Below are 12966 nucleotides of genomic sequence, written 5' to 3'. Positions count from 1 at the left end.
GAGAGAAGCTTTCTGAGAAACACCTTTGTGATGTGTGCGTTCATCTCATAGAGGTAAGCATTTCTGTTGAGGGAGCACTTTGGCATCACTCTTTTTGTGGTGTCTGGGAAGGAATATTTGGGAGCGCATTGAAGCCTATTGTGGAAAAGGAAATAACCTCATACAAAAACCAGAGAGAAGTTTTCTGAGAAACTGCTGTGATGTGTTAATTCATCTCACAGAGTACACGATTCTTTTCATGGAGAAGTTTGGTAACACTGTTTATGGTGAATCTGAGAAGGAATATTTCAGATCACATGGAAGCCTATGGTGACAAAGGAAATGTCCTCAGATTAAAAACTAGAAAGGAGATTTCTAAGAAAGTTCTTTGTGATATGTAAATTCATCTCACAGTGTTATACCTTTCTCTTCATGGAGCAGTTTGCTAATACCATTCTTGTGGGATCTGCAAAAGGATATTTGGGAGCACATTGAGGCCTATAGTGAAAAAGGACATGTCCTCAGATAAAAACTAGAAAGAAGCTCTGAGAAACTCCTTTGTGATGTTTGAATTCATCTCACAGAGTTACACTGTTCTTTTCATTGAGCTGTTTGCTAAGAATGTTTTCTTGGAATATGCAATAGGATATTTGGGAACACATTGAAGCCTATGGCGAAAAAGGAAATATCCTCACATAAAAACAAGTAAGATGCTTTCTGAGAAACTGCTTTGTGTTGGATGAATTCATCTCACAGAGTTACACTGTTCTTTTCATTGAACAGTTTGATTAAACTGTTTTCTTGGAATCTGCAATGGGATATTTTTAAGCGCATTGAAGCTTTGGATGACAAAGGAAATATCCTAAGACAAGAGCTGAAAAGAAGCTTTCTGAGGAATTGCTTTATGATTTTTGAGTTCATCTCACAGAGTACATGATTCTTTTCATGGAGCAGTTTGATCACACTGCTTTTGTGGAATCTGCAATGTGGAAAAAGGAAATATCCTCAGAATTAAACTAGAAAGAAGTGGATGGAGGAATAGGAAATCTCAGATAAAAACTAGAAAGAAGCTTTCAGAGAAATTTCTTTGTGATGGGTGAATTCATCACACAGAGTTACACCTTTGTTTTCTTTGAGCAGTTTTGTTTTTATGAAATCTGCAAAGGGATATTTTGCAGTGTTTTTATGTTTTTATGGAATCAGCAAAGGGATATTCGGGAGCTCCTAGAGGCCTACGGTGAAAAATGAAATAAGTTCAGATAAAAACTGGAGAAAATGTTTGTGAGAAACGGTTTTTTGATGGGTCTGTTTATCTCATAGAGTTTGTCCTTTTTTTTAATTGACCAATTCTTCATCACTGTTTTTGTGGTATCTGAGAAGAGACATTTGGGAGCACATTGAAGCCTATGGTGAAAAAGGAAATATCCTCAGATTTAAACTAGAAAGAAGCTTTCTGAGAAACTGCTTTGTGGAGGGTGAATTCATCTAACAGAGTTACACTATTCTTTTCATTGCATAGTTTGGTGCACTGTTTTTGTGGAATCTGCAGTGGTATATTTTGGGAGCGCATAGAGGCCTAAGGTGGAAAAAGAAAATTCTTCAGGTAAAAACTGGAAAGAAGCTTTCAAAGAAACTCCTTTGCGATGTGTGCTTTCATCTCATAGAGCTAAACGTTTCCGTTGAAGGAGCACTTTGGCATCACTGATTTTGTGGTGTCAGAGAAGGGATATCTGGGAGGGTATTGAAGCCTATAGTGGAAACGGAAATATCCTCAGGTAAAAGCTAGACAGAAGCTTCCTGAGAAACTACTTGGTGATGGGTCAATTTATCTCACAGTTACATCATTCTTTTCATGGAGCAGTTCTTTAGCACTCTTTTTGTGGAATCTACAGAGGGATATTTAGGAGCGCATAGAGGCCTGAGGTGAAAAAAGAAAATTCTTCTGGTAAAAACTGGAGAGAAGCTTTCGGAGAAGTGTCTTTGTGATGTGTGCATTTGTCTCATAGAGCTATACGTTTCTGTTGAGGGAGCACTTTGGCATCACTCTTTTTGTGGTGTCCAAGAAGGGATATTTGGGATCACTTTGAAGCCTCTGGTGGCAAAGAAATATCCTCAGATAAAAACCAAAAAGAAGCCTTCTGAGAAACTCCTTTGTGATGTGTGAACTCATCTCACAGAGTTACACCATTCTCTTCTTTGAGCAGTTTGCTAACATTGTTTTCTTGAAATCTGCAATGGGATATTTTGAAGTGCATTGATGCTGATGGTGACAAAGGAAATATACTCATATAAAAACTAGAAAGAAACTCTCTGAGAAACTGCTTTGTGATGTGTTAATTCATCTTCCAGTGTTACATGATTCTTTTCATGGATCAGTTTGGTAGCACTGTTTTTGTGGTGTCTGAGTAGGGGTATTTGGGAGTGCATAGAAGTCGACGGTGGAAAAGGAAATATCCTGAGATGAAAATTACAAAGAAGCTTTCTGAGAAATTTCTTTGTGATGGGTGAATTCATCACACCAAGTTACACTGTTGTTTTCTTTGAGCAGTTTGCTAGCACTGTTTTAAAGGGATATTCGGGAGCTCGTAGAGGCCTACAATGAAAAAGGAAATAAATTCACATAAAAACTGGAAAGAAGATTTTCGAGTAAGGGTTTTATGATGGGTGTATTCATCACAAAGAGTTTAACCTTTTGTTGATTGATCAGTTCGGCATCACTGTTTTGTGGTATTTGAGAGCAAATATTTGGGAGCACATTGAAGCCTATGTGCTTCAAAAGGAAATATCCTCATATTTAAACTAGAAAGAAGCTTTATGAGAAACTGCTTTGTGATGGGTGAATTCATTTCACAGAATTACACCTTTACTTTCATTGAGCCGTTTGGTAACACTGTTTTTGTGGACTCTGCAAAGGGATAATCGGGAGAGCACAGAATCCAGTGGTGAGAAAGGAAATATTTTCAGGTTAAAAACTGGGGAGAAGCTTTCTGAGAATCTCCTTTGTGATGTGTGCATTCATCTCAAAGAGCTAAAGGTTTCTGTTGAGGGAGCACTTTAGTATCATTGTTTAAGTGCTGTCTGAGAAGGGGCATTTGAGAGTGCATTGAAGCCTATGTTGGAAAAGGAAATATCCTCAGATAAAAATTAGAAAGAAGCTTCCTGAGAAATTGCTTGGTGATGTGTTAATTCATCTCACAGGGTTACATGATTCTTTTCATGGAGAAGTTTGGTAGCACTGATATTGGGGAATCTGAGAAGGGATAATTTGGATCACCTTGAAGCCTATGGTGAAAAAGGAAATATACTCAGATAAAAACCAAAAAGAAGTTTTCTGAGAAACTGCTTTGTGATGGGTGAATTCATCTCACACAGTTACACTGTTCTTTTCATTAAGGACTTTGCTAACACTGTGTTCTTGGAATCTGCAATGGGATATTTTTGAGCACATTGAAGCTTAGAGTGACAAAGGAAATATCCTGAGATAAAAACTAGTAAGAAACTTTCTGAGAAACTGTTTTGTGATTTGTGAATTCATCGCACAGAGTTACCTGATTGTTTTCATGGAGTAGTTTGGAAGCACTGTTTAGGGGAATCTGAGAAGGGATACTTTTGATTACATTGAAGCCTATGGTGACAAAGGAAATATCCTCAGATAAAAACTGGAAAGAAGCTCTCTGAGAAAGTTCTTTGTGATGTGTGAATTCATCTCACAGAGTTACGCCTTTCTTTTCATGGAGCCATTTGCTAACACTGTTTTTGTTGAATCTGAAAAGGGATATTTCAGAGCGTATTGAGGTTTATGGTGAAAACCTAAATATCTTCAGATAGAAACTAGAAAGAAGCTTTCAGAGAATCTGCTTTGTGATTTTTGAATTCCTCTCACAGTGTTACATTGTTTTTTAAACTGAGCAGTTTGCTAACACTGTTTTCATGGAATCTGCAAAAAGATATTTGAATGCACATTGAGGCATAAAATGAAAAAGAAAATAAGCTCAGATAATACATAGAAAGAAGCTTTCTGAGAAACTGTTTTGTGATTGTGAAAACATGTCACAGAGGTACATAATTGTTTTCATGGATCACTTTGGTAGCACTGTATTATTTGTGGAATCAGAGAAGGGATACTTTCATCGTATTGAAGCCTATGATGACAAGCGAAATATCCTCAGATAAAAACTAGAAAGAAGTTTTCTGAGAAAGTTCCTCATGATGTGTGAATTCATCTCACAGAGGTACAGCTTTCTTTTCATGGAGCAGTTTGCTAACTCTGTTTTTGTGGATTCTGCTGAGGGATATATAGGAGCACATTGTGGCATATGGTGAAAAAGGAAATATCCTCAGATAAAAACAAGAAAGAAACTTTCTGAGCAATTGCTTTTAGATTTCTGAATTCATCTTACTGTGTTACACTGTTCATTTCATTGAGCAGTTTTCTAACATTGTTTTATTCGAATCTGGAATGGGATATTTTGCAGCATATTGAAGCTTATGGTGACATAGTAAATATTCTCATAGATAAAGGAGAAATAAGCTTTCTGAGAAACTGATTTGTGATGTATTAATTCATCTCACCAAGCTAAATGATTATTTTCATGAATTAGTTTGGTAGCACTGTTTTTGGGGAATCTTAGAGGGGATATTTTGTATCGCCTTGAAGCCTATGGACAAAGGAAATATCCTCAGGTGGAAACTAGAAATAAGCTTTCTGAGAAAGTTACTTGTGATGTGTGAATTAGCCTCACAGAGTTACACGGTTCTTTTCATTGAGTAGTTTGCTAACACTGTTTTCTTGTAATCTGCAATGGGATATTTTGCAGTTCATTGAAGATTATGGTGACAAAGGAAATACCCTCAGACAAAAAACTAGAAAGAAGCTTTCTGAGAAATTTCTTTGTGATTTGTGAATTCACCTCACAGAGTTACACGATTCATTTCATGGAGCAATTTGGTAGCACTGTTTTTGGGGATCTGAGAAGGGATATTTCAGATCGCACTTAAGTCTATGAGGACAAAGGAAATACCCTCAGATAAAAACTAGAAAGAAGTGTTCTGAGAAAGTTCTTTGTGATGTGTGAATTCATCTCACAGAATTACATCTTTCTTTTCATGGAGCCATTTGCTAACACTGTTTTTGTAGAATCTGCAAAGGTATATTTGGGAGCACATTAAGGACTGTTGTGAAAAACTAAATATCGTCAGCTTTCTGAGAAACTGCTTTTTGATGTGTGAATTCATCTCACAGAGTAACACTGTTCCTTTCATGGATCAGTTTGGTAGCACTGTTTTTGGGGAATCTGAGAAGGAATATTTTGGATCGCACTGAAGCCCATGTTGACAAAGGAAATACCCTCAGATAAAAGCTAGAAAGAAGTGTTCCTGGAAAATTCTTCATGATGTGTGAATTCACCTCACAGAGTTACACCGTTTTTTTCATGGGGCCGTGTGCTAACACTGTTTTCATATAATCTGCAAAGGGATATTTGGGAGTGCACTGGGGAATATACTGACCAAGGGAATATCCTCACATAAAAAGTAGAAAGAAGCTTTCTGAGAAACTGTTTTGTTATGTGTGAATTCATCTCACAGAATTACACTGTTCTTTTCATTGAGCAGTTTGCTAACACTGTTTTCATGGAATCTCCAATGGTATATTTTGGAGTGCATTGAAACTTATGGTGGCAAAGAAAATAGCCTCAGATAAAAACTAGAAAGAAGCTTTCTGAGAAACTGCTTTGTGATTTGTGAATTTATCTCACAGAGTTACACCGTTCTCTTCATTGAGCTGTTTGAAAACACTATTTTAGTGAAATCTGCAAGGGAATATTCGGGAGCACATTGAGGCCTATGGTGAAAAAGGAAATAGCCTCGGATAGAAACTAGAAAGGAGCTTTCTGAGAAACTACTTTTTGATGTGTGAATCCATCTCACAGAGTTTCAGTGTTCTTTTTATTCAGCAGTTTGCTAGCCCTGTTTTCTTGGAATCTGCAATGGGATGTTTTGTAATGCATTGAAAATTATGGTGACAAATGAAATATCCTCAGACAAAAACTACAAAATAGCTTCCTGAGAAACTTCTTTGTAATTTGTAAGTTCATCTCACAGAGTTACACGGTACTTTTCATGGAGCAGTTTTGTAGCACTGTTTTTGGGAAATCTGAGAAGGTATATTTGGGATCACATCAAAGCCTACGGTGACAAAGGAAATATCCTCAGATGAAAACTAGAAATAAGCATTCTGAGGAAGTGTTTTGTGATGTGTGAATTCGTCTCACAAAGTTACAACTTTCTTTTCATGGAACTGTTTGCTAACACTCCTTTCGTGGAATCTGCCAAGGGATATTTTGGAGCGCTTGAGGCCTATGGTGAACAACTAAATATCCCCAGATAAAAACTAGAAGGAAGCTTTCTGAGAAACTGCTTTGTGATGTTTGAATTCATCTCACACAGTTACACTGTAATTTTCATTGAGCTGTTCGATAACACTGTTTTCATGGAATCTACAAGGGATATTTTGGAGAGCATTGAGGCCTACAGTTGAAAAGTAAATATCCTCACATAAAAACTAGAAAGAAGCTCTCTGAGAAACTGCTTTGTGATGTTTGAATTCATCTCACAGATTTACATTGCTATTTTCATTGAGCAGTTTTCTAACACAGTTTTCTTGGAATCTGCAATGGGATATTTCGGAACGCATTGAAGCTTATAGTTACAAACGAAACATCCTCAGACAAAAACTGGAAAGTGACTTTCTCAGAAACTGCTTTGTGATGTATGTATTCATCTAACAGAATAACACCTTTCTTTTCGTGGATCAGTTTGCTAACAGTATTTTCTTGGAATCTACAAAGGGATATTTTGGAGTGTGTTGAGGCACATGATGATAAAGGAAATATCCTCTGAATAACACTTGAAAGAAGCTGTCTGAGAAACTGCTTTGTGATGTGGGAATTCATCTCACTCATTTACACCACTCTTTTAATGGAGCAGTTTTGTAGCACTGTTTTTGGCGAATATGAGAAGGGGTACTTTGAATCGCATTGAAGCCTATGGTGACAAAGGGAATATGCTCAGATAAAAACTAGAAATAAGTTTTCTGAGAAATTTCTTTGCGATGTGTGAATTCATGTGAGAGAGTTACAAAATTCTTTTCTCAGATCAGATTAGTAAAACTGGTTTTGGGCAAATTGAGAAGGGATATTTTGGATCGCATTGAAGCCTATGGTAACAAAGGAAATATCCTCAGATGAAAACTATAAATAAATTTTCTGAGAAATTTGCTTGTGATTGTGAATTTGCCTCCCAGAGTTACACCTTTCTTTTCATAGAAAAGTTGCTAACCCTGTTTTCGGGGAAACTGCAAAGGGATATTTGGGAGTGCCTTGAGGCCTATGGTGAAAAAGGAAATATCCTCCAATAAAACCAATAAGAAACTTTCTGTGAAACTGGTTTGTGATGGTTGAAATTATCTCACAGAGTTACACATTTCTTTTCATATAGCTGCTTGCTAACACTGTTTTCCTGGAATCCGCAATAGGATATTTGGGAGTACATTAAAGCCTATGGTGACAAACGACTTATCCTCAGAGAAAAACAAAAAGAAGCTTTCTGTTAAACTACTTTTTGATGTGTGAATTCATCTCACAGAGTTACATCTTTCTTTTCATGGAGCAGTTTGGTAGCACTGTTTTTGGGGAATCTGAAAAAGGATATTTTGGATTTCATTGAAACATATGGTGATAAAGGAAATATCCTCAGAAAAAAACTAGAAGGAAGTTTTCTGGCAAACTTCTTTGTGATGTATCTATTCATATCCCAGAGTAACACCTTTAATTTCATGGAGCTGTTTGCAAACACTGTTTTCATGGAGTCTAGAGAGGGATATTTGGGAGGAGTTGAGGCCTATGGTGGAAAAGGAAATATCCTCATATTAAAGGTAGATAGAATCTTTGTGAGAATCTGCTTTATGTTGTGTGAATTCATCGCACAAATTTACACTGTTTTTTTTCATTGAGCAGTTTGCTAACACTCTTTTTTTGGAGTCTGCAAAGGGATATTTTGGAGTGCATTGAAACTTATTTTTACAAAGGAAATATCCTCATATAAAAACTAGAAAGAAGCTTTCTGAGAAAGTTCTTTGTGGCATGTGAATTCATCTCACAGTGTTACAATTTTTTTTTTCATGTAGCAGAAGCTAACACTGTTTTCATGGAAAACAACAGGATATTTGGGAGCACATTGAAGCCTATGGTGAAAATGGAAATATCCTGAGACAAAAACAAAAAAGAAGCTTTCTGAGAAACTGCTCTGTGATGTGTGAATTCATCTCACAGATTTACAACTTCCTTTTCATGATGGAGTTTACTAACACTGTTTTTGTGGAATCTGCAAAGGGATATTCACGTGTGCCTTGAGGAATACTGTGAAAGAGTATATATCCTCACATAAAAACCAAAAAGCAGCTTTCTGAGAAGCTGCTTTGTGACGTGTGAATTCATCTCACAGAATTACACTGTTCTTTTCATTGAGCAGTTTGGTAACACTGTTTTCTTGGAATCTTTAATGTAATATTTTGGAGCGCATTGAAGCTTATGGTGACAAACGAAATTTCCTCTGACAAAAACTCGAAAGAAGCTTTCTGTGAAATTGCTTTATGTCTTAATTCATCTCACAGAATTACACCTTTCTTTTTTTTTAATTTATTTATTATTATTATACTTTAAGTTGTAGGGTACATGTGCATAACGTGCAGGTTTGTTACATATGTATACTTGTGCCATGTTGGTGTGCTGCACCCATCAACTTGTCATTTACATCAGGTATAACTCCCAATGCAATCCCACCACCTCCCCCTCCCCATGACAGGCCCCTGTGTGTGATGTTCCCCTTCCTGAGTCCAAGTGATCTCATTGTTCAGTTCCCACCTATGAGTGAGAACATGCGGTGTTTGGTTTTCTGTTCTTGTGATAGATTGCTAAGAATGATGGTTTCCAGCTGCATCCATGTCCCTACAAAGGACAAAAACTCATCCTTTTTGATGGCTGCATAGTATTCCATGGTGTAGATGTGCCACATTTTCTTAATCCAATCTGTCACTGATGGACATTTGGGTTGATTCCAAGTCTTTGCTATTGTGAATAGTGCTGCAATAAACATACGTGTGCATGTGTCTTTATAGCAGCATAATTTATAATCCTTTGGGTATATACCCAGTAATGGGATGGCTGGGTCATATGGTACATCTAGTTCTAGATCCTTGAGGAATCGCCATACTGTTTTCCATAATGGTTGAACTAGTTTACAATCCCACCAACAGTGTAAAAGTGTTCCTATTTCTCCACATCCTCTCCAGCACCTGTTGTTTCCTGACTTTTTAATGATCGCCATTCTAACTGGTGTGAGATGGTATCTCATTGTGGTTTTGATTTGCATTTCTCTGGTGGTCAGTGATGATGAGCATTTCTTCATGTGTCTGTTGGCTGTATGAATGTCTTCTTTTGAGAAATGCCTGTTCATATCCTTTGCCCACTTTTTGATGGGGTTGTTTGTTTTTTTCTTGTAAATTTGTTTGAGTTCTTTGTAGGTTCTGGATATTAGCCCTTTGTCAGATGAGTAGATTGCAAAAATTTTCTCCCATTCTGTAGGTTGCCTGTTCACTCTGACGGTAGTTTCTTTTGCTGTGCAGAAGCTCTTTAGTTTAATGAGATCCCATTTGTCAATTTTGGCTTTTGCTGCCGTTGCTTTTGGTGTTTTAGACATGAAGTCTTTGCCCATGCCTATGTCCTGAATGGTACTACCTGGGTTTTCCTCTAGGATTTTTATGGTATTAGGTCTAACATTTAAGTCTCTAATCCATCTTGAATTAATTTTCGTATAAGGAGTAAGGAAAGGATCCAGTTTCAGCTTTCTACTTATGGCTAGCCAATTTTTCCAGCACCATTTATTAAATAGGGAATCCTTTCCCCATTTCTTGTTTCTCTCAGGTTTGTCAAAGATCAGATGGCTGTAGATGTGTGGTATTATTTCTGAGGACTCTGTTCTGTTCCAGTGGTCTATATCTCTGTTTTGGTACCAGTACCATGCTGTTTTGGTTACTGTAGCCTTGTAGTATAGTTTGAAGTCAGGTAGCGTGATGCCTCCAGCTTTGTTCTTTTGACTTAGGATTGTCTTGGAGATGCGGGCTCTTTTTTGGTTCCATATGAACTTTAAAGCAGTTTTTTCCAATTCTGTGAAGAAACTCATTGGTAGCTTGATGGGGATGGCATTGAATCTATAAATAACCTTGGGAGGTATGGCCATTTTCACGATATTGATTCTTCCTATCCATGAGCATGGTATGTTCTTCCATTTGTTTGTGTCCTCTTTGATTTCACTGAGCAGTGGTTTGTAGTTCTCCTTGAAGAGGTCCTTTATATCCCTTGTAAGTTGGATTCCTAGGTATTTGATTCTCTTTGAAGCAATTGTGAATGGAATTTCATTCCTGATTTGGCTCTCTGTTTGTCTGTTACTGGTGTTTAAGAATGCTTGTGATTTGTGCACATTAATTTTGTATCCGGAGACTTTGCTGAAGTTTCTTATCAGCTTTAGGAGATTTTGGGCTGAGACAATGGGGTTTTCTAAATATACAATCATGTCATCTGCAAAGAGGGACAGTTTGACTTCTTCTTTTCATAACTGAATACCCTTGATTTCTTTCTCTTGCCTAATTGCCCTAGCCAGAACTTCCAACACTATGTTGAATAGGAGTGGTGAGAGAGGGCATCCCTGTCTTGTGCCAGTTTTCAAAGGGAATTCTTCCAGTATTTGCCCATTCAGTATGATATTGGCTGTGGGTTTGTCATAAATAGCTCTTATTATTTTGAGGTACGTTCCATCAATACCGAATTTATTGAGCGTTTTTAGCATGAAGGGCTGTTGAATTTTGTCAAAAGCCTTTTCTGCATCTATTGAGATAATCATGTGGTTCTTGTCTTTGGTTCTGTTTATATGCTGGATTATGTTTATTGATTTGCGAATGTTGAACCAGCCTTGCATCCCAGGGATGAAGCCCACTTGATCATGGTGGATAAGCTTTTTGATGTGTTGCTGAATCTGGTTTGCCAGTATTTTATTGAGGACTTTTGCGTCGATGTTCATCAGGGATATTGGTCTAAAATTCTCTTTTTTTGTTGTGTCTCTGCCAGGCTTTGGTATCAGGATGATGTTGGTCTCATAAAATGAGTTAGGGAGGATTCCCTCTTTTTCTATTGATTGGAATAGTTTCAGAAGGAATGGTACCAACTCCTCCTTGTACCTCTGGTAGAATTCAGATGTGAATCCATCTGGTCCTGGACTTTTTTTCGTTGGTAGGCTATTAATTATTGCCTCAATTTCAGAGCCTGCTATTGGTCTATTCAGGAATTCAACTTCTTCCTGGTTTAGTCTTGGGTGAGTGTAAGTGTCCGGGAAATTATCCATTTCTTCTAGATTTTCCAGTTTATTTGCGTAGAGGTGTTTATAGTATTCTCTGATGGTAGTTTGTATTTCTGTGGGGTCGGTGGTGATATCCCCTTTATCATTTTTAATTGCATCGATTTGATTCTTCTCTCTTTTCTTCTTTATTAGTCTTGCTAGTGGTCTGTCAATTTTGTTGATCTTTTCAAAAAACCAACTCCTGGATTCATTGATTTTTTGGAGAGTTTTTTGTGTCTCTATCTCCTTCAGTTCTGCTCTGATCTTAGTTATTTCTAGCCTTCTGCTAGCTTTCGAATGTGTTTGCTCTTGCTTCTCTAGTTCTTTTAATTGCGATGTTAGAGTGTCAATTTTAGATCTTTCCTGCTTTCTCTTGTGGGCATTTAGTGCTATAAATTTCCCTCTACACACTGCTTTAAATGTGTCCCAGAGATTCTGGTATGTTGTATCTTTGTTCTCATTGGTTTCCAAGAACATCTTTATTTCTGCCTTCATTTCGTTATGTACCCAGTAGTCATTCAGGAGCAGGTTGTTCAGTTTCCATGTAGTTGAGCGGTTTTGATTGAGTTTCTTAGTCCTGAGTTCTAGTTTGATTGCACTGTGGTCTGAGAGACAGTTTGTTATAATTTCTGTTCTTGTACATTTGCTGAGGAGTGCTTTACTTCCAATTACGTGGTCGATTTTGGAGTAAGTACGATGTGGTGCTGAGAAGAATGTATATTCTGTTGATTTGGGGTGGAGAGTTCTATAGATGTCTATTAGGTCCGCTTGCTGCAGAGATGAGTTCAATTCCTGGATATCCTTGTTAACTTTCTGTCTCGTTGATCTGTCTAATGTTGACAGTGGAGTGTTGAAGTCTCCCATTATTATTGTATGGGAGTCTAAGTCTCTTTGTAAGTCTCTAAGGACTTGCTTTATGAATCTGGGTGCTCCTGTATTGGGTGCATATATACTTAGGATAGTTAGCTCTTCCTGTTGAATTGATCCCTTTACCATTATGTAATGGCCTTCTTTGTCTCTTTTGATCTTTGATGGTTTAAAGTCTGTTTTATCAGAGACTAGTATTGCAACCCCCGCTTTTTTTTGTTCTCCATTTGCTTGGTAAATCTTCCTCCATCCCTTTATTTTGAGCCTATGTATGTCTCTGCGTGTGAGATGGGTCTCCTGAATACAGCAGACTGATGGGTCTTGACTCTTTATCCAGTTTGCCAGTCTGTGTCTTTTAATTGGAGCATTTAGTCCATTTACACTTAAGGTTACGATTGTTATGTGTGAACTTGATCCTGCCATTATGATATTAACTGGTTATTTTGCTCGTTAGTTGATGCAGTTTCTTCCTAGCCTCGATGGTCTTTACATTTTGGCATGTTTTTGCAATGGCTGGTACCGGTTGTTCCTTTCCATGTTTAGTGCTTCCTTCAGGGTCTCTTGTTAGGCAGGCCTAATGGTGACAAATTCTCTAAGCATTTGCTTATCTGTAAAGGATTTTATTTCTCCTTCACTTATGAAACTTAGTTTGGCTGGATATGAAATTCTGGG

The sequence above is a fragment of the Macaca nemestrina genome, chromosome 13 (assembly GCF_043159975.1).
Source record: "Macaca nemestrina isolate mMacNem1 chromosome 13, mMacNem.hap1, whole genome shotgun sequence".
Taxonomy (NCBI): Eukaryota; Metazoa; Chordata; class Mammalia; order Primates; family Cercopithecidae; genus Macaca; species Macaca nemestrina.
Note: the sequence above shows the minus strand (reverse complement) of the source record.